This window comes from Arvicanthis niloticus, chromosome 25 (genome assembly GCF_011762505.2).
Source record: "Arvicanthis niloticus isolate mArvNil1 chromosome 25, mArvNil1.pat.X, whole genome shotgun sequence".
In the NCBI taxonomy this organism is placed as follows: domain Eukaryota; kingdom Metazoa; phylum Chordata; class Mammalia; order Rodentia; family Muridae; genus Arvicanthis; species Arvicanthis niloticus.
The window spans coordinates 19694698-19717887 of record NC_133433.1 but is presented as its reverse complement, the minus strand read 5'-3'; the positions used below and the strand labels follow the sequence as shown (position 1 = coordinate 19717887).

The 23190-nt window shown below is 42.3% G+C and overlaps 1 long non-coding RNA gene across 2 annotated transcripts; it reads left to right on the top strand.

Annotated features, from left to right (window-relative positions):
• Positions 1 to 1293: 1293 nt before the first annotated feature.
• LOC143438532 (uncharacterized) lies at positions 1294 to 10854 on the top strand. 2 transcript variants are annotated; one of them, XR_013107301.1, is made up of 3 exons: positions 1294 to 1451; positions 8697 to 8929; positions 9411 to 10854. It is a non-coding gene; the product is annotated as an uncharacterized LOC143438532 (long non-coding RNA). The 2 variants fall into 2 exon arrangements; XR_013107300.1 differs by having other exon boundaries at positions 1294 to 1455.
• Positions 10855 to 23190: the final 12336 nt, after the last annotated feature.

Genomic DNA, 23190 nt, shown 5'->3' with positions numbered 1-23190 from the left:
AGGAAACCCAAAACAACCCAACCCACTTAAAGCTTTGAGAGTATTCCGGCACACAGAAAGCCACGTGATTGCCGGAGGGGCAGTGGTCCTGATTCCCAGGGTCCGAGTTATGAATCTGAAAGCCCCCTTTAGCTGGGACGGCACTGATGTCAGTCCTTGACCACGTTTAATGTAAATGTTCACTTTTCTGGCTTTTGCTGCTCTCAGCTTCATGGGTCACTTTAAATCTTGTCAGTCCTCCTCTGCAAATGGAACTGGAGATCTGCTCCCTCCGCCCCTCGCCCCTCGGTGCTTTACTAATCAAAACCGAGCTTTACTGCCCTCAAATAATGAATGTCCCAAGGACAAATACAGAGGATGCTTCTCAGTAGTAGAGTCCCTGCCTACCAGGCCTGGAGTCAATCCCCAGCCCTGCAAAACAAATCTATTAATTCTGCCTTGCTGATCCTTTGAGACTTCAGCGGTCTCCTCCCATCCTCCCCCAACCCCCAGCTGCACTCCCCAGCAATCTTTTGCTTGCTGAGATCCCTAGATTGGAGAGGGATGTTATCTTAGTGCATAGAGTGCCCATCAAGCCAGCCCAGGACTACCACTCAACTCGTAATAAATATTTGAAGAAGAATAAAATTAGTTGTTTGAATCTATTAGACTTTTCTCTGCAAATTCATGTTATACAGCAAATCACATTCGTAGTAGCTCCAAGAACCCAACTAAAAGTATACATTTTGGGGGTTGGGCAAGATAACTCAGTGGTTAGAGTGCCTGTTGCAAACCTGACCACCTGAGTGAAGTGCCCCCACCCATATTAGAAACGAACAAACAAAATCATGAAACAAACCTGATAATGCAGGCTGTCCTCAGAATGCGAGTACCCCATACCCCACCATGTACACAAATAATGTAAAAACAAAATTTAAGTGTGTAAATTAAATCGATGTGTGTGTGTGTGTGTGTGTGTGTCTGTGTGTGTGAGTGTGTGTGTGGTGTTAGACTGCGTTACAAAATGCAAGTGGATATTTAGTATCATTATACTGCTTTCTAGACAAAAGCTGTCAGGCTTACTAAGCAGAATGAAGTTAGACTCTGGGATAGACTGGAAGAAGGCCAAGCACTCCTTGAGCCTGTAGTGGTCTGTTGGACCACTCTAACAAAACATCACAAATTAGATCGTTTGTAAACAACGGGGGTTTGTGTATGGCAGTTCCAGAAGCTGTCCAGGATCAAGGTCCGGTAGCTTCGGTGTCTGGTGAGGACTTTGGCCTGGCCCACAGTTGATGTTGCTTTCTGGTTTGATGAAAGGAGATAGCTGTGTGGGGCCTCTTTATAAAGGCATGATCCTCAGGAGGATGGCCCCTCACAAGAGGCCCAGCTCCTTATAACCATCTCCTTGGAGACAGGATCCCAAGGTTTGCATTTGGGGAGATGGGAACATGCACACTGAGGCCATAGCAGTGAGTATGTATGATATATTATTATATTATAATATATATTACATATTATATTTTAGATTTTCTTGAAGGTTCTCACAGACTTATAGCGCATGAGTATATAGCAAGCATATTCAAGATAGGTTCTATGCAGCTAGTTCTCCTCAACTGGCAGCTAGTAAACACTGAGTTTACTAATGGCCAACTTAAGCAGCCTTCAACTTTTCCCAGTAGAATGGCAGTCAGGAAGCACCAAGGCCTTGTCCTTGCCTCACTGCTGGCAGCCAGGATAATTGATCTCTTCAGTCTAAAGTTCTTAATCTTTCTTTTCAATGTGACATGAAACTTGTATTTCCTTTGCAGGAGCAAGCAAGCACTATTGCATTCTCTGCAGCTCCTGAAAGTGCTTCCCTGTCAATCAATACCTGTGTGTTTCTCGTATCTACCTGGCTGGCCATGAGTCTTATTCCTTACATTTTATTGTAATTGATTGGTTTTTTCAGCAAAATTATATATATGTAATATATAATATATAATATATGTAATATAATATATAATACACTTTTCTGTTATTGTTGGGGGAAAATCCCACAGTACTTATTTTAAAAAAAGCATTGGTTGGGTTGGGACTTGCTTACAGTTTAGGGTGTTAGAGTCCATGAATATCATGGTGTGGCACATGGCAGCAGCCAGGTAGGTATGGTGCTGAGTAGCTAAGAGCTTACATATAATCTGAAGGTAAGGGGGTGGGGAGAGAGAGAGAGACAGAGAGGAGAGAGAGAGAAAGAGAGAGAATTGAGAATGGCCTTTCAAACCTTAATGTCCCCAGTGACACATGTCTTCCAACAAGGCCACACCTCTTAGTCCTTCTCAAACAGTTCTACTAACTGGAGACTGAGAATTCAAATATATGAGCCTGTATGGGTAATTCTCATTCAAAGCACCACAGGCTCAAAGCAACTAGTCTCTTTCAACCTGTTTGTACTATACACTTTTTTTTTTTTTTTACCAATGACAAACTTAAGTGACTTCCAGGTTTCTTAATAGAATGGCTGGTGTCCTTCCCTTGCTTTGGGATGGGCTTTCAGGAGCAGGAGAGAATGCAGGAGTTGCAGAATGCAATAGGCATGCTTTGTTGCTGTAGGATCAATTGCTCCTGTTGTGTCTTGTTGGAGGGTGAGCCCAGGACCTCACACATGCTAGGCAAGTACTCGACCTGTGAGCTCCAGCTCCAGGCAAACAAATCTTACAGATGCAGTAAGTTAATTGCATCTGGAGTTCTAGAAAAATCTCTGGAGATGTTTGTCCAGAAGACTAATGCACCTAAGAATAAGTCATTGAATCTTGTGGTGGTAGCAGCTGGAAATCTTACCAGCCAGAGGGTGCTTTGGAGACTTCTGTGAAAAGTACATTTTATTTGTAACCTGGAAAATCAGTGAGCTGATGCAATTGACCAGAAAATTTGGAAATGCTATCCATGAAATGATTCAGCTGATACCAAAGACATCAGAAATCTGGACAAGGAACAGACATTTTTTTCCCAGTTCATGAAAGATGTGAACTAAAGTTTGAAAGGCACACAGATCTGAAATGCTGACTCTGTAATTGAGAAACCCTACAAGTTGACAAAGCAAGAGACGATCAACAATGCAAGCACTGGCATATGATCCATAATTTGTAAGTCACTTGCTTTCTGCTTATATTCCCTTTTTAAATAAAACTTTTATTTTATTTTTAATTATGTACTTATGTGTAGAGGGGGTGGGCATGTGCAAGTACTCATGTTTTGAGCCACTGGACAGAGGTGCTGGGAACTGAACTTGGGTCCTCCGTTAGAGCAGTGCTTGATCTTCATTGCTGGACTATCTCTCTAATCCCCTTAAAGATTCTTTACAGCATAACTAAAATGTCCACTGCATTCAGAATTGAAAGGTTGGTTATAACGAGTCACTTTCCATGGCTCTACTGCTCTGTGCCTTTCAATGGCTGCTAGCCTTGGCATGTGTTTGCTGGCCACCTATTTTCCAGCTTCTGTACTGGGTGATAGAGCTCTGGGATCCAGTACTGGCCTTGAAGGGCAACGTGCTATCATGGAGAGAGACGCAAATTTCTGTGAGATGAGAAAGGACTGCTTTGTATTTATTCTACCCTTAATTTCTAACAGATGTGGTCCTGTCAGGCATTATGAATCTATTTTGTTGTCAAGGAAACTGAGAGGCAGACGCTGATTTTTGCTTTGTTGACATGATTCCCAGTGTTCTCCTCATCCACACTGACAGCAGTCAGGACTTGCTGTTCACACTCTCATTTCGTGTTCACACTAACCAGAGGTTTAGAGAGAGCTCTCTGCTCAGCACTGAATGTCTACGGGTTCCTAGGTTCTGGGAATAGACACATCCATGCTTTCAAAGTGTTTTTAACCTAATTTACAAATGGTATATAAGGTACTAGAGCTGGTAAAGACATGGTTGGGATTAGGGCGAGCACTGGTATCCCAGAAATGGCAACAGGCATTCATGCATGCATGCAGCCCTTACTTGCTGGGTAGGTTTTGGGTCAGATAACACCATCAGGAAGTTATCAGATGTTCCCCTACCAGGTCAATATTCTTTCTTCCAGACTACAGTAGCTCTTTTGACCACAAGATAAACTTTGGGAAAGCTTGGGTAAGATTGCAGAGAATGTTCTCACTCAGTTCTAGGGTGCCCTTTCCTGGTCTGAAAACTCCCAATAGCATCCCCTACCAGCTGCTGTGGAGAGCCATCGGCTCCATTTCTCATTTTTGCTTCTTCAACCAGCACTGCCTGTCTGCAAGATGCCAGGGACTCACTGTAGCCTTCTCTTATTTATTCTTGTCTCCTTGAGGTTTTGTTTATGTGTACTTCCCAGTTTCCAAAGTGGTAAGAGATATACTGTTTCTTTCTTTCTTCTTCTGCAGGCAATTCATTGCAGATCTAACTCACAGGTCTGCAGGCAATTCATTGCAGATCTAACTCACAGGAATGCCGTATTTTAACAAGAGATTGCTACCAAGGTAGCATTCACTTTAACCAGAGCTGTTCTTCTTACACTGCTAAAGCCATCAGTCTTCACCTCAGGGATTTGTCTAGCCCAAGGAAGGTTGCAGCAAATGTCAAATTTGCCTAGGTCTTTGCATATTCAGGAGATTGAAGATTATTTAAACAGACTAAATCCATTCAGTTGAGTAAGCATGATAAGGTTTATTGGAGTATAACTATAAATAATAGCACCTCCCAGGCTTGAGGTTAAAGGGAAGGAGGCAATGATGAAGGAAGACTGAACTTTCTGAGAAACAGACTTAATTGGAAAGGAGGTTGTGTAGTAAATATTGTGTCAAGAATAGGGCAGGCCAACTTTCTCTGAAAAGAGTCAGATAGTAAATGTTTTAGGCCTTGCAGGAGCACCCAATCCTTGCCACAACGACATGATCTTTGCAGCAAGAAAGCAGTCACAGAAAATAGCAAAGAGATGGTGAAATTATTTTATAAAAACAAACAGTGGTGGGCAGTGATGGCTCACTCCTTTAATCCCAGCTCTTGGGAGGCAGAGGCTGGTGGATCTCTGAGTTTGAGGCCAGCCTGATCTACAGAGCAAGTTCCAGGACAGCCAGGGCTACACTGATCTCAAAGACAAAACCGAAACAAAAATTAAACAACAACAATATAAAACCACCGTAGCCCAAATTCCACTTCTGCTATAGTTTACTATTTCTTGGATCAGAACATTCCCACTATTAGGCTGTTCATTTAGCTCTGGGTTCTGTCTCTGTGAGACTTGGGACAATCCATGAATCCTACAAAGTCTCAGCTCATCTATAATGTGAGGATAGGAAAGCAATTGTATTGTGCGATTCTGAGATTGGAGGGGATAGGACTTCCTTTGGATGGCGGTTGACTCTTAGTAAGAACTGAATAAATGTTGCCTGTGGCTGCTTATCCAGGAACTCAATCAAAACACTCTAGCAAAGGCACACAGGAGGGTGACAGCTACAGAAGGTGAGACTGGGCCCTTAAACTATGTGATGTGTTGCAAACAAACTCTCTTCCAAGAAGGAGGGCTGAACAGGGTCCTTCTGAAAAGGTATGTAAAGACAAGATGGCTTTTTGAGACTTTCTCTAACATCCCCAAATGCGATTGGCTTTTACTTTGTTCCCATCATGCTTTGTGTCACTTGTCAGTGACTGTGGAAGCAGCCTCAAGGTACGAATGGGAGATGCTCCCATTCCACAGATTCCTTTCTCCTGGGTCCTGGGAGATACAGCATGGCTGAACCATGCAGAAGATAAGTATTGATGGTGACTAGTATTTTAGTTTAAGGCTTGGTGTCAATAGAGTCAGCTCTAGTGTGAGAGTCATAAGCTCACCTGTCAGGAGGTTGGGGAGGATCTTCTTCAAATGAGGCTAACGTCCCCTATGTAACAGTTCCTACATTGGCTCTATTGGCTCCATTTAGCATTCTGAGTGTCTGTTGTCTTTCATTCTGAGGGTCAAAGATGAATCCCTGTAATGTCTACAGTTCTCTCTCTCTCTCTCTCTCTCTCTCTCTCTCTCTCTCTCTTTCTTTTTTCTCTCTCTGTCTCTCTGTCTCTCTGTGTCTCTTTCCCTTTGAGACAATAGCTCACCATATTTCCATATTTTCTTGGCTGGCCTAGAACTCACTATGTGGACTGGGCTAGACTCAAACTCACAGAGATTTGCCTGCCTCCACCTCCCATTGGAATGAGTTCAGGAACTAAAGGCATGCACCACCATACCCAGGCTGAAGTACATTCTTGAATAATTCATCACCCTCTGATTATTTAGTGGACAATCTTACAGGAATGAAAAACTAGCTGAAACTCTAACGTTTAGCAAATAGAACGTGGTAATTCTGTGGTAGACTGAGGCCTTGCCACAGTGCATAGACCCAGATAAAGAGAGTGAGAGCAAGTCAAATTGCTGGTTTTCCATCCCCCGTGCTGCAGGCATTCTCCAGTGCCTTTCTGGCATGGTACAGAAGGGCAATGCCAAATGGGGACACAACTGCCATCCACCTCAGTTCTGACAGACACAGATCAATGGGCCCTGGCATCTGGTCCATCTCTTATTTGTATTGCTTTTGAAATCCTTGGGTATGGAAAGCTGACAAGCCCTGCAACAAAATGTGCTTTTGGCTTCAGCCAAATTTGCTTCAGTTGTCTGCTTCTATGGTGAGTCATTCCAGAGGAGAGGTGGAGAGAATAGGGTGCAAGGCCTCCTTTCCAAGGGCCAACATCTTAGATCTTTGTACAACCCGGGCATTGTCACAGAATTGGAGATAAAACAGAAGGGAGGAGTACCAGAGGGACAGAATGAACCTGTCCTTGTCCACAGACAAGCGTAATGCCAATGCTGACAGCACACTCATCCCTGTAAGAAGCCGAGACCCTCCTTCTGGAGCCCTTCCCATAAATACTAGATATCTTGACAATGTCCAAGATCTAATCAACCTCCACAGCTCTGTCCCTGGCTTAGGCCAAGCCCCAAAGCTGCTAATGTTTGCTATGCTGACTCTCCTCAAACCCAAGCTGTTTCTGCCCCAGGAGAAATCTGCCCTGCTTAATTCTCCTTTGCAGTTACTTTTCTGTCCCAGAATCCTCTGCTCTGGCCTCTCAGGATGATAACTCAATATCTGGGCCTTAGCTAAGCTTTTCTCCTTCAGAAAAGTCTTATCACACCCTGAAGTATCTGTCAAGTATGTTAGCTATAAACTGTATTTAAACAAATCTTGGCTTCCATCCCTCAGCTTGTGATTCCATGCTTTTTAGAGATAAAGCAGTAGTTAATGCTGCAAATGGCTTATCCCTAATCTTGGCACTGTTCTTGCCTCTGGAGAAAGTGACTATGTCAATTGTGTCACCAACACCTATAAGCTATATGATTGGTATATCTTGTTCTAAGCCTTAGTCTTTGCATCTGTACAATGGGGATTAGACTAGAGTTCACCTTGTAGAGATTGGGAGGACTAAGAGAGTAAACACATATTAAAGTTTGAGCCAGCTGCTAGAAAAACCAGCCACCTTTCTCATGGTGACAACCCATAAATACCCTCTGGGGTGCTCGTGTTTGCATGTTGCTTTTTTCCCCACAGACCTCCACTTTGACCACTTAGGACTGCTGTTCTCAGCTAGCTGGTTTTACTGACAGAGCAATGCATTTCTTGAGTCCTGCTTAGCTAAAGCTAACCTGGCTCTAGTCCAAACTGTGACCACTGCAGAGGATTGCAGGGGAAGCCCTGGGATCAGCAGAAGCTCTATCTCTGACCTAGGACGTTGCCATCTACAGGATAGGAATGAGCAGGTCATGGAGGGGACAGCTGAGTCCTTCAGCTGCCCCTGCCTTGACGCCTACTGTGGGTGTTTCTAAGCCTTTACCTTGCTCTAGATCCAGGCCTTGAGACTCTATGTCCTGAGAAGGGGCACTGAGGAAAATTATATTGGTATAATATTTTTTTATTATAATCATTCTTCTAAAATAGGTCACTAGTGCATTGTGCATTTTTACATGATCATTGTTTGCTGTGGTAGTTTTTAACCATAGAAACATAATAAATGTACATGGCTGAAAGGGTTCACCCTCAATAGAAGGTTTGGACATGTTAAAAAGTTCCCTTCTAACCTACACATATTCACATATCCCACCCCTTCTGGGGGGGCGGTTTGCCCACACTATATTGAGTGTTCTTCTAGAAAAATGCAAACAAAAATATACATTTTCCATCCCCTTTTATACAAACGATCTATTATAATACAGAACTGCACAACATGATGGGTAATGAAGCATCATTTCTTTGATTTTCAAAGATGACTAGAACTGAAGAAGAGACAAAACATGTAAAATACTGTTTGTCAAACTGTGTGGTCTTCTGATGGTACCAAAGTATGAACCATTCTTCCCAATATAATTTGATTCTACTACTGCAGAAATGGTCATTATTTTAAAGCCAAATGAAAACTGTGGACTTAAGCAAGGATTTGATTAGACATACACACAGTAGGCACTTCTCAAATGTTAGCCCTCTTTCTGGCATTATCATTAACATGTTCTGGAAGGAAAGCTTCTCAGAAGCAACAGATGATTCAAGCCTGTGCCACCACTGTCCCCCAACATACACAGTAATCAGCCTCACCCTTTTGTCCCTAGGATACATCAAGAGGTCTTGCCCCTCTCCCTCCTCTGTTTAGTTTATCTATGGTATGTGTGCTCTGTGTGTGTGTCACATGTATGCAGGTGGCAGCAGAGGAGGACGGTGTTGGATCTCCTGAAGATGGAAGTTGCTTGTGAGACGACACCTGATGTGAATTCTGGGAACCCAACTCAGGTCTTCTGGAAGAGCAACAAATGCTTCCACCAGCTGAGCCATCCCTCCAGCCTTCCCAACCCTCTTCTCTCCTAACGCTCTGCTTGGGCATTTTTGTCTTACTTGTATATGGTTTCTGATTTTGCATTTGTGTTTGTTTCAGGTATGTGCATTTCTTGTGCTTTCTCTTTTTAAAAAATTCTAGTTTGTTTTTGTTTGCCTATTTATTTGTTTTTGAGAGAGAGAGAGAGCAAGAGAGAGAGAGAGAGAGCATAGAGTTAGGGAGGTGGGAAGGAGGGAAGGATCTGGGAGAAGTTGGGGGAGGGGAAACTGTGATGAGCATATATTGTATGAAAAAATTGTTTTTTTTTAAAAAATAGGCGCTCACATTACCAGAATATAAAATGTAAATATTTTAAAACCCTGCAGTTTTCTACACTCACTGAGTTATCAACTTATTTATACTCTATAGTTTAAAAAAACAACTATTTTTTATAAAAGCATATAGCTTCTAAATTTAAATGAAATAGCCACCAATGGTTGCCTTAAAGCTCTGGTACAGGGTTAGGAAACAGGGGATCAACGCAGGCAAGAAATGAGAAGAACAACCGTGGGAAGCAATCTCTAAAATCTTATCTCCACAGAAGGTGCAAGGAAGCAGAGGAGCAAGAATCGACAAAGAGGGAAGACACGTGTGAGGAGCAGGCTGCCTGACCTGTGTCCCCCAGGAAGACACGTGTGAAGAGCGGGTTACCTGATGTGCATAGCTACCCTGAGAACAACTTTCCTCAGAGTGAATCTGCTATAAATCGACGATAAATACATGAAAAATGACTAGGAACCAAAAATAAAGCAACCCTTAACTCCTGGAAAAACAGAAGTTCTGCAGGAAAAGAAACTGAATAAACAATACTCCTGTAGCCATAAAAATGCAAACACTAAAACAATAAGTTCACCACCATCTGTAGGAGAAATACTCATGGAAGACGGTGGAGTTAGAAATGGAGATGCCAGAGGATTTTACTGAAGCTTGTTTTTCAGAGCTGAAAAATCTGTTTCTCAAAGTATAAAATTCAAAACCGAAGGAAGTATCTGTGAAATCATATTACTTAGTAGAAGTTCCCAATACACTGATAGCAGGAGTTAGAGGTAGAGCTTGGTGATGGAGCCCTGGCCTGGCATTCAGAAGGCCCTGGGCTCAAAACAGGATTACCACATACTCCAGTAATCCTGTTCCTGGGTGTTTATACAAAAGAACTGAATGCAAAAGCTTAATGATCTAACTTCATGGTCATTGTAATGTTATCCGCAAGATCTTACATGGAAGCAACCTCAAATGTCTAAACACACAGTGAAATATTATGCAGCCTTGAAACTGAAAACTTCCCATCATGTATTATAATATAGATGAGACCTAAGACACCATGTGATGAGAAATAAACTGGTCAGAAAAAGGCAAATACTGTATAATTCCACTTTCCTGAGGGTTGTAAAATAGCTAAACTAATGGAAGCACAATGTAGAATTGTCATTACTAAAAGCAGGACAGAGAAAGAAACAGGAAATTGTCCAATAGATATAGTTTTAATTTTGTGTGCTGAAAAGTTTTAAAGATCTTTTGCCCAACAATATGAATGTAGTCAGTGTTCTAAGTTGTGGATGATAGTTAAGAGGATAAATTTTGTTGGTTTTTAACCAGTTAGAAAGCAATCAGACTTCAGAGTGTTGTTAAGTCTGACAACAGAAACGAAAGACAAAAAGGAAGAAATGCCATGTCATTTAGAGAAAATGCCATAAGACAGCTGTGCCCAGGTCGCCTCTGGAGAAAGGTCCATGTGAGGCCAGGGTGACTGCTTCATGCACAAACCCTCTAAATGTAGAACGTGTCGCCCACAAAAGTTATTAAATTAAAATTTACTCAGGGGCATGAGAAAACATTAAAGTTTCAATGGAAAATGGATCAAAGTTACAGTTCAAGGAGGAAGCACAAGGAGCTAATGGAAAACTTTGATGTGTTCAAACTTACTCCTCATCAAGAAATTGTGTGGTACTATTTTTCTTAATAAAAGTAAAAAGCTGTCTCCCAAACCATCATCATCTGTGATGGTGTGGTCAACTGAGGCTCGGCCTTGGTCAGTATTGGTGCAAATCTCTTGAGGATATCTTGGGAATGTGTGTTAGCATCTTCAAAGTTACTCCTGTCTTTCCACTAATGGCTCCATTTCAGGTATTAAAATGGTAGATCTTTAAAATTATGTACAAATGGTAAATCAGTACATTGCTATCCCCCAGTGTTTTGTTACTAGTCGTGGAAAAAAATACAAGTTGAGAGAAAATACAATGAACCGCCCCCCCAACATCCAAACATTCAACTCCTGATAAGTTAGCCCTGTTTGAAAGTAAGCTACCAGAAAACAGACATGCACTTTTTGTCTGCTATGTTGAATATAGATTTGTTTTTTTTAAAGACATGAAAATAGCAAGGGGATAATCAGGAGGGGACTAGGGACAAGAGAGGGAAGATGATATAATCAAAGAACATTTCATACAGCTGTGGACATGGCATAATGAAACCCACTGTTTTGTACAATTGATAAATGCTGATTTTAAAGGATGATAAGTTATCATGATACTTCGTCCGCTGAATACTTTCCATGGCAGTGCTACCCACACAAGCGAAGGTTGTATATGGAATGAAGGGGTTGATAGAGGTCACAGAATAATTATGCATACATTAAAATGCTGTCTGTGGTATTAGTTACCTTGACAAAGCTTATAGACCTTGTAATAAATAAGGCGAAACTCAACTTACTTCAATTTAGAAGACCAATAATTAAGAAGATTCTGTCTGGGCATTAGAATTAGACAATTCTCTTTCCCAATGCATATGTGTGTGATGCCCGCATTTATTGGATCTTACACAAATATGCTATATATACTTAATTTTCAACAAAATTTCTCAATGAAAATTGTAGTTTTATTTTTATTCAGAGCAGTAATTTGTCAACACATATTTCCAGACACTCTCTTCCCTAGAATATGGTGAGCACTGTATCCCCACAGCTAGCGTGCTGTCTGAGATCAAAGAGCACACAGAAGCTTGAGCTTGGCCATCTCCTCTAGCTCTTGTCGACAGTGTGTCATAGAGAAAAGTAAGGATTGTGGACCATTTACCAGAAAATAAGAGAAAGCTTCTATCTGGGTCAATCCAAGATTGCATTTCTGACTGTTTTCCTAACTTCTAATAGCTTCAGAAATTGTCCCGAATTCCGACTTGTGGTGATCGTAACTGGTAGAAGCATTAACAGCCTGAATGTTGTACAGGGAGCACCAGGGTGTGGCTTTTGAATCCTCATCCATACTGGGTAGGCTTTTCAGTGAAGCAGCTACCTTCAACTAGTAAGGTAACCCCTCACCCATGCTCCTGTGAATAACACCCCTAAAACACGGTGGTTCACCAGTCTAGACTTGGGTGGAATAATTTCTTTGGTTTGTTATTGGTACCCATCTGAGGTCAATAGAAATATGCTCACAGCTCCTGAATAAAGTCATGAAACACTGGGAGTTTGTGACCACGAGCTTATCTCATTTTGTAGGCCTGCCAGCTCAAAAAGCTACTCAGTCACTAATGACAAGATTGCTTCACTTGAGTGGCAGACTGGTCTAGGGTCCAGTGGTTTTGGGTCTTTTTTAAAAATAGAAAACAGACATCAGACTCATCCTGTGTGTCAGCCGCCTTCAGGACGTCGTCACAGATGAAGAGATGTAAGTGGGGCAGGAAGATAGGCCATGATTTGGAAGGCAGCAGACTTACGTGAAGATCAGTCATAACTGGTCTATTTTGGAACACCAGGGCTGCTGTGGAGTCTGAGAGCACATCAGGGTGGAGTGAGTGTTTCCTGTGAAAAAATAGAAGAAATAATTACCCTGCAGCTTCCCAGGTGACAGTACTATGGAAACCGAGTGGCCTACCTTAGCTAGCCTGTGACTAACGGGAACTGAATCAGAAAGGCATGGCTTTGCAAATGAAAAATAAAAGATAGGACAATAATGAAATAAAAGTTATGAACATTTGCATAAGACTTTTATCCCCAAGGACTTATGTATTTTTTTTCTTTGCTGAAAGCCACACCACAGAGACTTAGGCTCTCAACTGCCCAGAATTAAATATCTCAAACTTTTTGTTAGTTAGTTTGTTTTGTTTTGAGACAAGGTCTTGCTCTATTGCCTGGCTGTCCTATGGTGTAGCCCAGGCTTTGCTGGAACTCACTGTGCAGCCCAAGCTGGCCTGGAACTCACTGTGTAGCCCAGGCTGGCCTGGAACTCATGGTGTAGTCCAGACTGCCTGGAACTTCTGGTAATTCTCCTTGTCTCATTGCTCTGGGTTTTCGACATGACAGGTGTGAACCAGGTGTGAACCACCATGCTTGCCTTTAAACTTTGAGTATTATTGATGTTTGACTAGAGAGCTAAGCAAAGCAAACTAGCTTTAGACTTAATGAAAAGCAGAAAAATAAAAATGAATAGTGCCAGACTGTCTTTCAGTGTCTGGTGAAAGTTTGTGGGCTCTGGAAGTGGCCAGCCCAGTCGGACAAGGCTATACTCCTAATTGGCACCTTCTAACTGTTTCCATACTCTGATTGCCTTTGACCTCTAGAGTAATTTGAAATCAGATGATGTTTTGCTGTGGAAAGTTCTGTTCTTGGGAACATGCCCAGGCTTTTGATATGGGAGAACTGTTTACAGCTATTGCTTATAACTAACTCTCATCACGCACCGTAAAACCTCCATGATCTGGGTACTTTAGTTTATCCCACCAAAAGTAAATCAATTAATTAAAACCAACAAAGGAAGTTGATTTCCCACAGTAATGTGGGATGGAGAGAAGCCAGAAAAGCTGATGGCCTGGGGCAGAACGGAAGGAGAACTTCTTCCCTGCACTCCGAGGGGAGCTTGCTTCTCACTGCCTTCTTTGGATACTCAGATACTAGGATGCTTGCTTGGGCCATGCTCATGAGAGACAGTGGAACCAAGACTTAGAGGTTCTCTCTCCTGCATGTTACTGAAGCAATAAACTGAGACATGGAAGACTTTCTGCTCTGGTTTGAATGTTCCTAACAAAACTCATACTGAAATTTAAGCTCTATTGTGTGGTATTTAGAGGCAGGTCCACAGTGGGATATTTAGGAGGTGACTGATCTTGATGGCTCTTCTCTCGTGAATGGAGTAACCTATTCATACACAGAGAGATTGATGGGCTCATGGGTTACTTTACAAGTGGGTCTGTCTTAAAATTCAGTTTGGCTCTGTGTCTGTGATGTCCTCTGTCAGCTTGTGACTCTACAGAGAATACCCACCTGCAGGAAGGCTCTCACAGGATGGAGCTCTTTAATCTTGGCCCTCCTACCTTCCACAGCCATAAGCTAACAAACCTTTATTTTTTATGAATGCTTGACTCTGTGGTTTCAAGCTATAGCAACAGAAAATAGGCTTAGCTATGACTCATGCTTAGCTGACTTTCTTCAGTGGAAGAGGAACTGAAGTCGAAAGGTTAGGAGAAAAGCCGTGATTCCTTTCTTCTTAGGAGCCAAGGAGAACCATTTTTCCCATTTCTTTTCCTTTTCTTTTGTTTTTTTCTTTCACTTTTTTCAATACTATGGCTTGAACCCAGGGTTTCACACATGCGAGGCAAGCACTCTGTCACTGAGCTATGCATACTCCAGCCTTCTTGTATGATTTTGTTTTAGAACGAGTCCTGCTAAGTTACTCGGGCTAGCCTTGGACTTCCACCCTTCTGCCTTACCCTTCCAGGCAGTTTGGATGACAGACATGTGACAGGCCCAACACACAGAGGAACATTTCTGCCCTTTGCTTTTAACTAGAGAGTATTAAATCTTGAAACGTGAGGGAGGACTTAGAGGTAGCTGGATGCTGAGGAGTTCCTCAGACCCCAGCTTTCCTGCTCCAGTCTGATTTACTGTCATTTTCTCAAAACAATATTTCTTAAGGTTTAATTAGCATTAGACTCATGGAAGGGGTCACCCAGAGTGGCTGACTAACTAACTAGACCAACAGGATGAGACCTAAGAATTTGCTAACAAGTTCCCAGGCTACACAGGTGCCGGCAGTCCGGAGCCACAGTGGCCTAGAGTTAAGACCTGTCCTGGAGTATGATAGTGCAATACTTGGGTTTCTCTTACAGATGGAGTATTTCTGGGCAGCTCGCTATATAAATTTAACACATTACATTGAATCCTAAAGAAGTGGTAAAAAATATTAAATCATCTGTGATGGTTTATATATGCTTCGCTCAGGGAGTTGCACTATTTGTAGGTGTGGCCTTGTTGGAGTAGGTGTGTCACTGTGGGTGTGGGCTTTAAGACCCATGTCCTAGCTGCCTGGATAGAGTATTCTACTAGAAGCCTACCATGCCAGCCTGGAGGTTGTCCTGTTCCCACCTTGATGATAATGGACTGAACCTCTGAACCTGTAAGCCAGCCCCAACTAAATGTTGTCCTTTATAAGACTTGCTTTGGTCATGGTGTCTGTTCACAGCAGTAAAACCTTAACTAAAACACCATCTCAGAAATACATGACTTGTCTTGTGAATTAGTAATAAGGAAACGATGAAGCCACAGTGAATAACTCTAAATTCAAAGGCAATATGGTACCTGGTGCTGTGTTGGCTGGCCTCTGGAGAGAGAGTATCCCCAGTGAGGACCAGACCTGGGTACCTGTGCATTCACTACACTGGGCCTGGAGAAAGGAAGGAATTGGGAGACAAGTGTCCCAGAGAGAAAGTAACTGAAACAGAGGCATAGGTGGGCCATAGTAGGGTTTTGTGCAGAATATGCAAGTGGCTTGTGAGCAAGCCACAGAAGGGAGGTCACGGTAGGTTACAGAATTTTGACTCTGTTGCCATTTTGCAAATGTAAGGCCACTGGGGGAGGGATGTGGCTGGAGCTGAGAAGGCAAAAAGTCTGGGGTGGGGTTGGAATAGGGGGGTACTGGGAAGGAGGGAGACCAGCATGGTAGACATTCATCGCAAAGTACGGAGAATGGGGTCACAAACAATTTTAGTGATGAAAAGGCTGTGTGGGGGCTACAGTTATCCTCAAAGTCTATGTGGTAGGTTCCATTCTATGTGAGGCCTGCAGGGCATGAGTCAGCCAAATCTGAGAAACTGGATTGATGTTTAGTTGGTGTAGTTTGGGCTGTTAGAGGGTCAGACTAGAGAGAGAGTTTTCAAGGCAGCAAATTTAGTTTAGTCACTATTTCTAGGGATGTTTCTTCACAATAAGAAGTACTAATATGGGTTTTTAGGATTTATATTTTAAAGGCACCACAATGGGCCTGTTTTGTAGGTTCCAGAAGAATATTTAGAAAATAACTCTTAAAACTCTACTAAGTCTTAAGTAGATTAATATTTGGGACTTAAGATAAATTTTTATTGCCAAAATATTGTGTTCACATATCTTAAAGTTACTTAGCTGAAAATAATGTCTGTGTTTTCAATAAGGGCTCTCCCTGGCTGAAAAGTGATGTTTATCTTGCCAAAGACTGTGACCCAAAGAGAAACACAGAGTTTGTGTGAGATTAAGGAGGAGAAGAAAAAACATTTTGACACTATTAGACCTGGGTACCAAATTACTGAATATCATATAAAGTATCCAAAAAACAAGTACTATATATAGAGAAGACATTTATCTATTCAGACTACACTTCTGAAATAGTCTTGGGTTTCTCAGAACCTCCTTCGAGTTTCTCAGTGAGGCATATTCAGATGCTAGTGGTACTTGAAGGGTTTTGGGTACAAGAGGACTTAGCACCTGCCAGCTCTTTCATCTTTTCCATGTACATTGGTGGCTTGCCTCTTTCCTCAGCTCTCCAGCTCCACAAGAGTTGTCTTTTTTGTTTCACCTTGTACTTCCATAGGAGAGCCTCTATGTGTCAAGTAGGCACAACACCCCATTCTTTTTCTACCCCACATAAGCCCTCTGAGTTTTTTTGTATGCCCCGGTGGCTTTATTGTATAGAAGCTATGCATAGCACATGGCTCTGTAACATGGTGGTGTGTGCTAGTAAGATCCTGACTATGTAGTGAGAGTTGATGTTTTTGACCTTGCCCAAGAGACTGTGTTCTTCAAGAACAAAGCCCAGCTTCCACAAAGTGGCAGAGCACCTGCAAGTGATGTCACAGAGAAAGAACACAGGCTGCAGTATTAGAAGGGACAGCGGCACACTCAGTTGCTAAAGAAGGCCAGCACATGTAGCCGTTCTGGGTAAGCAAACACTTTCCTCTCTCTAATGAATGGTTTACGTATTGATTGATTGATTGATTGATTGAGGTTTTGGAAACAGAACCCAGGTCCTTGTGCATGCCAGGCAAATGCTATGCCATTGAACCACATTCTCAGATCTTAATTAGACAATAGAGGCTATTGTTATTGTTGCTATTATTATAATTATTGTTATCATTATTGTTGTAATTCTAACTTGGACTTCTGCCTTTCCATGCTCAGCTTTTCAGCAAGCTCTCTAGGCCAGAGAGGATCATACATGGATGCCAGAGGTCTTAGGAGTGATGAGGCAGGGAGGTTACCATTCAGGTTACTCCTTCAGTCTCAAAAAGTAAAGGAACTGACAGAGACATGTGCTTGGACAGTCTGTGAGTCACAGCTGGCTCTCAGATTACTCATCAGAGGAGGCTAGAGCTGATGCTAGACCAGTAGGGAAAAAAATGTGGCTTCTTTTTATAGCTACCAAGTATCTGGAAAGAGAATGGTAAAAGGTTTGGGCTTCATCAGGCCAACCAGGTTTGCATCTCAGTTTGCCATTATGAGCAATAAGATGATGAACGACTTCGTGCCAGTCACATCTAGTAATTGAGCACTTTTGGGTGTATTCATGAACCCTTTTGCTTTTTATTTCTTTGGGTCAAAGGAAAATTGTACAGATTAAAAAAAAACTTTAAGATAAATATGTAAAATGTCTGGAGAACATGAGCTGGCATGTGACTAGTTCTCTAGGGGTGTCTATTATTACTGTGTATATTACAGCATTTCTTTGGAAAGCACTTGACCGTGTACAACTAATACATCTATCAAGCAAGTCCTGTCCTGTAGAATAACACATTCTTGTACTTAGTACACTGAGCACATCATCCTGTACCTCTGACAAGTTCCTAGAATGTTCTCCCCTCTCCACTACCTGTAAACAAAAGAAATAAATGTTAAGTCAAAATGGGCTCGGGGAATGGATGAATCAACTGAAACAGACTGAGAAGAGATGCAATAAGGAGCTCTTGAGCGAAAAACAAATGATGCTGCAAAGACAGGTAGAGCTGTTGACCACCATGGGGTTGTTTCTTGTGATCTTAGCACTAAGGACATACTCTTAAGGGCCAGTACAACCATAGTTCAAGCCTCGAGGGGATAAGCAGACCTCTTATATGCATGATCCTCAGAAAAGCATGTGCCATGGCAAAGACCAGAGCTCTCAAGTATTCTTCTGGATCCTGAGTGAAACACTAAAACAAACTGATGGCCTAAATATCGCAGGAGACAGTGCTGTCATCCTCCCTTACACTCCCACCCAGAAACAGACAGTTCCTTCCAATAGAAGCAGCGTATGCGTGTCTTGTGACTCTTCACAAACACGTTCTGCCTGTTACATACAAACAAAACCACAGAGCAAGGAGGAGTGTGTGGGAGGAAAGCAAAGGGGAAAGGGATGTAATTATATTATAATCTCAAGAATAAAGTAAATTTTAAAATGAAAAATGTCAAAATGTGAATGAAAAAAATTGGTAGACTATCAAGCGTATTGTTCTGTACAATTATTTCACCCAACAATGTATCCTGGTGATCATTTTATTAGTACACTGGTATGCCTTATTTTATTTATTTATTTATTTATTTATTTATTTATTTATTTATTAGGGTTGCTCAGGGTACATCTCAGAAGAGGCAGTGGGAGAATTTTAAGAGCCAGAGGACCAGGAAACATTGTGAGATTGTATCACCTAGAAATGAAAGGGAAGTTTCACCCACAATACCTGTGTGACCAAACAAGACCTGAAGAGGTACAACATGAGTAGACATGTTACTGTGGAAAGAGGACACCTTATGGGCAATGCCCTTAGGCAAAGAGCTACAGGCACCTAAAGAGAGCTAAGAGCAAGAGAAATAATCTTCCCTAGGGATGAGTCTCCTAACTGGTGGTCAGCCCTGAAATCATATACATATGCATAACACTAGATGGGCTAAGTAGACTGTTTACCAATTTAGGTGTGTGTGTGTGTGTGTGTGTGTGTGTGTGTGTGTGTGTGTGTGTAACAACTAAACAAAAAGCGGTCACGACTTTGAGGAGAGGAGTATGAGAAGGTTGGAAATGGGGAGAAGGAAAAACTATAAACCTTTATTACTGTCATATTTCCTATCTGTAGTGATAGGATTTAAAATGTATCTCAGTGTCTTTTAATCATATGAGAGAGAGAATCTCATGTAGAAGTGCCTCTCTGTGGCAGGCAGGGACACAGCACTGTTGCTAACCTGTGGGAAAAATTATCTAATTGGAAGTCATATCGAATTTAAAAAAAAGATTGTGATCCAAAATATGCAAAGAACTCTCAAAGTAAACAATAAGTAAATAAACAACCCAGTTAAAACAGCAGACAAGTACTTCACCACAGGAGACACAGATGACAAACAAACCTAGGAAAGGTGCCCAACATTGTTCCACAGGGAAACACAAACCAAGCAAGAGTTGCCACAGCATCCCTGTTAAAAAGGCTCAAAGGCCAAATAGTGCTTGTTTGGAGTTTCAGGAGCTCTCCTTCACCATTGGTGGGACTGCAAAAACAGTATGGCTACTTTAGAAAATGGTCAGACAATTTCTTCCCAAACCAAACATACTATTATGCATAATATATGCAACCACAGTTCTTGGTATCCCACCAAATGGAACTCAGAGTCCCGTTGAAAACTCACACACAGGTATTTATAGAATTAGCTCTGTTCCTAACTGCTCAGACTTAGAAGCAATCAAGACATCCTTCCGGAGGTGAACGGTGTAATAAAGGCAAGCAGCCAAATGGAAACGCAAACAGTTTACCCTGGATTTGGAACAGCAGAAGAGTCGCCATCATGATGAGCAGTTCGGTAGTAGATATTCAAAGGTGGGAAAGGCTGGGACGTCCTCTAGAGGGCAGGTCCGATGAGAGGCTGCTGGTGTGGAGAAGCAGCAGCTAGAAAAACTAAAAAGTAGGCTATCCCTGTGACAGGTTAGGGACGCATATTTATCTTCTTCTGGTTGATCGCAAATTGGCACAAATAGAAAAACTATAATTATTGATCACGTCTGGGCCATTGGAGGCCAGTTGCAAAAGTGATTGTTTATCTTCCTGGATTGCCACAAGAAAGCAATCCAGCATTCTGACCTATGTCAGGCTGGCTTTCATGGCGGTTTATTCTTATAATGAAGGAAGGAGCTGGTTTCCAGGACAGGTTGTTGTTGGTCAAGGGTCAAAGCTCTATTTTTATAAAATATATGGCCACTGTTTTAAATATTCAGTTTCTCAGAGGACAAAGTATGGCAAATTCAGACAATGGAATCCTGCTTGGTGCTAAAAAGAAATGATGTATCAAAGAAACCTGGAGGAAAATGAAATATGTATTGCTGAGTGGAGGAGGTGGGTCTGCAAATCGCATGCTCTATCAGTTAAACTATATAATATTCTTCAAAAGGCAAAACTAGGGAGACAGAAGAAAGATCACATGTTTCCAGGGGTGGGGGGAGGAGGGTAAGCAGGGGACAGATGGTTTTCAGGACAGGAAAACTCTACAATGTTGTAATGGTGGGTACATGTTACTGAATATCTGTGGAGAAAGTAGACAACCACAAGGGAACTCTAACTGTAATGGCTATTCTTGGTTGTTGATGTGACCACATCTGGAATTAAATAAAACTCAAACTGATAGGTTCACGTCTGAAGGATTCTTGAACTTTCCATCAGGAGGCAGCCATTGTTGCAATAGTTGGGCCATAAACTATAAGTCACTCTAATAAATCCCATGCATGCAGGTTCTGTTTCTCTAGAGAACCCTGACTAATCCACTAATGTAGACTATGGACTTGGAATCTTAGTGATGTGGATAACATCTGCTCATTGTTCCGTGGAAGGATGGGACTACTGGGGCTGATTGCAGGGATTATGTGGGAAATCTCTTACTTCCTGTTCATGTTTGCAGTGACCCTAAAACTACTGTCAAAACAGTCCATTTAAAGAGGAAAATATTTCAGAGCTAGACGGTGACAAAGGCGGCACAGAGTTGTGAATGCACCGAGTGTCATGGAATTATAGACCCTAAAGTAGGTAGATTTTTATGTTATGTGAATTCTGCCTCAGCTTAAAAACTGAGCATGCACTGAACACTAATACATACTGTGCAGTCTTATTTAGGCCTTAGCTGGTCATGGCTGACACCCAGACGTATCTGGGCCTTCTGGTTCTGAAGCCCTGCCTTGGATGGTGATGGAATTTCCATGCTGACATTTCCCTGGCATAACCGTTTGTCTCTGTCCTCCAGTCCTCTGGGTCAATGTGCCTCAAGAGCAGGACACCGTAGGCTCCAGGAAGTTCTACCAGTTTGTGGCAGAGATGGGGGAGGGGCAACAAAGCTGCTACTGTGAGTGAGGACAGCTTACCACTTACACCAGAATCTTGCTGTTCCTCAGGCTTTCTCTATGTCACATAGACTTGTGACACATGTGCATACAGTTTCACTGAAGGCTCAGGGGAAATGGAATCCACAGGACCAGGGTCCCTACTTGGGCTTTAGGCCTCACCTGGTTCTGTCCACCCTAGTCAGTTTTCAGGCAGATATGTCCCCTGAACTCAACCCAGTGCCCTGCTGCTGGCCTGAGCTCAGAAGAGAGAACTGTTTCAAGTTTCTCTATTTCAGAAGTTGGGGAAGCATCCCCTGTTCCCACACCTTGTAATTCTTCCCTTTTCTCTTCCACTAGCACAAAGAGACCCAAAAGTCAGAGGTGAGCAAAGCCAGGAGAAGCTGATTGTACAAATACATCACTTTACAGACGAGGAAAACACGTTGAGACAAACTAAACCTCCAAAAAGAGTTCAACCTCTCTAGCTGACAGACATTCCACGCTTCCATTGTATGCACGTTAAGAAAAGCTAAGCCAACAAAGGCTTACTAACGCTTTTAGCAGGATGTGGAACAATTGATGTTCTATAGTGGGCATTTCAGAATTAAACGGAATAGTAAGTGATGTGTCCAGCCTAAAACAGATACCCTTCCTTCTAGGCTCAGCATCTTTGACTGCATTTTCTTCATAAATGGAAGCGTGGTTGAAAGTATCGTCACATTGACAACAATATTGCAGGCCCTGCCTGCCCCAGCTTCATGTAACCTCTTTGCCAAAGCCATGGCTCTTTTGGAAGGAATGGATCTGTACCAGCCCTTGCAGACCCTAGGACTATGGAGCCTTTTTCTCCCTGGTGACTCCTGGTGCTCCTTCTCTGTTCCAGTAACCAAGAGAGTGGAGAGACTCCTCACTCCTCAGGCAGAGCTGCCTTCAGGCACTCTGCTGACATTGGGCTTTACTAGCACCTGGTATCTGTGAGGCACAGCTGGATTAGTGCCAGGAACTAGAGCATTCAGCGATACTCCTTCATGAAAGGATCACTAGTGTGAGAGACAGACAGAAACCCACACTCTTATACTACGCTTCTGATGGGCTTCTGATGTGTGTATCCCAAGGCTGATAAAGCCATTGTCCACTGAGCCCTAGAAAGACTAGAGAAGCCCTGCCTACCACAGAGGGAAAATAAATACAGAAGCAGAGATACTGATGATAAAAGGATGATGCTGGCATATGCTGATGCCCCAGGTGACATGACCTGGGGCATCACTCACAGAATGCCAAGAGATCAGGTTTTTCTGTGTTTGAGCCCAGTTATGGAGAATTCATACACAGTAAAGCTCAGAGGGAAGGCTTTAAATCCATTGTAGCTCTAGTTGAAAATTTCTATGAACAAATGCATAGCTCTAAGGCTACCGAATCAGAATATTTTAGGTGGGCAGACTTGAACTGGCATTTTAATGAAGCTCTCAGGAGTCATATATCTCCTACCACAAGGGGAGTCAGGAAAATCACTGTGAAGACCACTTGTGATAACCAGACAGCCAGTGGATAGGTGTCAGTCATACTGTGTCTTCTTTTTAGGGTCTCTTTACTGCTGAACAGTTAGCCGCAGCACCAAAGGGACCCACAGTTGTTCCAGTCACAACACAAGTCCCTTGTGTCAAAAATTCCTTTAAAAAAAACCATCTTTGCTTTGGAGACTATTATCAAGAACTCCTTCAAGGAACATATATATCCTGAAAGACCTGTCATTAC